The sequence below is a fragment of the Uloborus diversus genome, chromosome 8, assembly GCF_026930045.1.
Source record: "Uloborus diversus isolate 005 chromosome 8, Udiv.v.3.1, whole genome shotgun sequence".
Classification (NCBI taxonomy): domain Eukaryota; kingdom Metazoa; phylum Arthropoda; class Arachnida; order Araneae; family Uloboridae; genus Uloborus; species Uloborus diversus.
Genome location: NC_072738.1, coordinates 138,722,886 through 138,726,785, shown reverse-complemented (window position 1 = coordinate 138,726,785; position 3,900 = coordinate 138,722,886).

Here is a 3,900-nt window from a genome sequence, read left to right as displayed (position 1 = left end):
ACAAAGTAAAGGGAATTATTGTTTTCAAACAAAACTGTTTACTTAAATTTCAGTATGAATTTCTATAGTCACCCCCGAAAGAGTTTTTAATACTGCATTCAGGTACCAGACAAGTTAATTATTGCGTTGTTTCTTGCTGCTGAATGTATGTATGTATCTCTCATAAGTCAAAACTTAAAAATGGTAAGCTGTAGAAGGCTAAATTTTCGCATGCGCGCACGTTCCAGTTGTGCACTTCGCTTTTTGTTTTCGATCGGGTGTTCTAAAAAGCTTATTAACCGATTTTTTGTGGCTATTAATTACTTATTTCAAAGCAAAATTAATATAGCGTCTCAGACTGACGATCATTTAGTGATATATTGCAGAACTGGAGACCATGAAAACAAATATGAGATGCAGAAACCGGTTTTATTTCATTTTGTTAGATTCCCGTTGAACCGACGGTAATTTTTAATTTTTCGATATTTGTAATATGAACCACAGTAATACAGTCTTTTCTGTATCGCTTCGGCGGAGCTGCATGTTTGGGGCCCATCGAAATATATTTTGGGGCCCTATTTCTCAATCACAGAAGTTGTAAAACATTTATCATAAGCATTTTTGTAACTCCTACGGTGCCCCTATGTATATGGGACCTCTCGCGCAATTGCAACATTCGCTATATTTTAAATCCGCCACTGCACGTCAAAACAAACTCGGGTGCAAGTTTTAAAAGGGTTTTTCTGCTCAATATTTATGATTATTTTGAACTCTATTTTTTTCCGACTATTTTTTGTATTTCCGAGAACACTTGCGTGCCCCTCCTCCCAATCCCTCAATTTCTGAAATTAAACTCAAGTTGTACTTCTGAGTTGTTTAAAACTAACACCATTCATAAAATTAGAGATTTTTTTCAAGCTTTATCTATTGTTTAGGAAGAATTTAGAGCATTCATGTAAGAAATTGATTAAAGACGTTTTGAATGGTGGCATAACTCGGAAAACAGGGACTTTTGAATTTTTTCTTCAGAAGTGCTGAAGTAGATTCAGAAACTCTTCCGAGACGTTGGTGGTAGCGGTTCTGTACTAAAAAAATTAAGTCGAAGTTGCGGCCGAAGTTTAACGTTGTGAGTTACTTTAAAATCAGAGGGTGACCCCCCTAACCCATCTTCGTCGTTTCAAGCATTTCTGAAATAATTAGCGGTTATTCATTTTGGTCAAGAAATGTCATCTTGCGTATTTCTTATACTTATTTCATCTATATTTTGTAATGCATCATCTTTTTTGCATCATTAATAGCGATCGATTTTTTTTTTCTGTTGTAAGTAACTATTTTTATGTCTTTATATAAAATCAAGGAATAAGTTATTTTCGTTTTCATCATATGTTTAATAACATGTTATTGAAAAGTCTCAAGGATTTTCTACTATGCCATTTTTTAAATTTCAGAAAATTATTGTTAAATTGAAAAATTTAATTTGAATTTGCTTGTAGTGTTGCATAAAAGATTAAACAATAAAATTGCTCAATATTACGTGTGCAAACATCAGATCAAGTTGTATATGTATTCAGTTATTAACTTGGTGTAAATATTGAGTTTGTTTATTGTAGCTGCGTTTTAAGAACCTCGCTCTTTTCATGGCTATTTCTTTTTTCCACAAAACTTATGTCATTGTTATACATTTATGAAAAATGCAAACTTTTCTATTCATAAATTTTAAATAAGTACAAAAATATTCCTATTATGATTTAATAATGTAATTTATCTGTTACCTTTTTTGTTCAATTTGATGATTAAAAAATGTCGACGTGCAATCTTTCCACTTTAATTGCGTAATTTGTTGACGGTTTCATAGTTTTATTCTTATTTTTTTTTGAATGATAAAACAACATAATTTAATGTTTTTAAACTATGTTTAGTTTACCTAAATCATACAATATTACAATATTACTGAAGTCTTTGTTATGGGTTCAATTAAAAAAAAATCAATTGGTTATTAAACAGTATCTTTGTTTTTCTTCCTGTTTTTTTTTTTTTTTTTTTTTTTTTTTTTTGGCTGTTGTTCTTTGTCTTCCATCATACAACACACAAAAAAGTAGAAGCATTACTACGCCCTATACAGATTGTATGTAGTGCGATCCAAAAGTTCGGGGAACAAGTTGTATAAAACCTTACCCAGAATAGTTCACATTACCGAAGCACATCCACCTTCAAAAGGTCATTTTGAGGGACTATGTACTTCTGCTAGTGTTCATATAACTTTTGGAAACACTCCTGGAAGCCATTTTTCGCTACCTTCTGTGATGCAGCTTTATCTTCTCCTGACGGAAGAAAGCGGTGTCCATGTAAATGTTTTTTTTTTTGCTGGGAACAGGTAAACATCACACGGAGCTAAGTCCGACGAAATGTTATGTTATTTGCTTGTCATATCAGAGTATTGACCAATCGAACCGTGCATCCTCAACAAGAAAGTCGCCTTCTTCCCCACGATGAAGTTGAAGCAGCAGCGCAAGAGGCCTTACAGGAGGTTGCGACAAATGTCCAGGAGTCCTTCTAAAAGCTATACGAACGTTTGCAGAAGGCAGAAGTGCATATTTGTTCAAGGTGACTATTTTGTAGATACAGTGGCTCCCAAAAGTGTTCGTACACCCACGACTTTCAATGAAATAGGCCCCTATGGCATTGGTTAGAATTAATATTTCGGAATAGGTATTTAATTATAAGATCTATGATCTATTTTTAACAAAACTGCACGAAAATTTTTAATAAAACAAGAAAACTTAATTTTTTAAAAATCAAAAACCAAAAAGTGCCGGAAATTTTATTTTACAGAAGTCTTCGTACACTTCGGAAAAAATATCAAAAAATTAGTAAATAATCTAACTTTTTATTAGTAGAATATCATGCAGTAACAATAACAGCTTTTAAAAGTCTGAGAAGAGATTTCATTGTTTTTTTCTGTCTTTTTTTGTGCAATTTCTGAGTAAGTGTTCAGCCGCACTACGAGTCTTACTGTTTCTAGTTCGTTTTTCGTTTCAGTGGTGTATTTTCGTAATCTAGCCACCAGATATCTCCAAATATGTTCCATTAAGTTTAAATCTGGCGATTGAGGAGAAATTTCTAAGCTTAAGGACAAGTTTTGAGGCACCAAACTTGAACGTGTGCTTCTTATCGTTAACTTGATAAAAAACAAAGTTGTTTCTGATTACCAAATTTTGGGCTAATAGTTTAAAATTGTTTTTTGAAATATTTAAGTGAACAGCATGATTCATTATTTCATCAAAAAATTCCAAATTTCCAAGTCCTGATGCTATTATACACAAAAAACACCTTCACCGTCCTGATTAACTGATCCAGTTAAGCTCTTAAGATTAAATTCCTCATTTTTTCTTCTGTTGACAATTATGCACTATTTTAAACCCAAAATATTGAATTTATTTTCATCTATAAGTAAGACGTTGTTTCAAAACGTTTTGAGCTTATTTATCATTTATTTTACGACGGAAAGCGTAAGTTTTCTGTTTTTCGCGCGAACACGAAATTTTCTGCGGGAAGGGGTCCTCTTTAATCCAGCTAATCAGAGAACTTGGCGAACAATTTTAGGTGAAAATTAAACGTAAAATGTTTCATTCAATTCTGCAGAAACTTTTTCAGCGCTCAAAAGTGTATTTTTCATAATTTTTTTAACTGTAAACCTCTGATCACGCTTTGTTAACTTTGCCAGTTGACCTTTTGTTACCTTGTTTTCGATCCGATTCTTGTCTTTAAAGCATTTTATCAAGCACTTCAATATAGAATGGTATAAATTAACTAATTTAGAGACATTTCAAACCAATTTATGGCTACTGTGAGGGGAAAAAAATCAAATTTCGAATCGTGTTTGTTGTTTTCTGCGCATACCTGCCATTTAAAAATAATAAG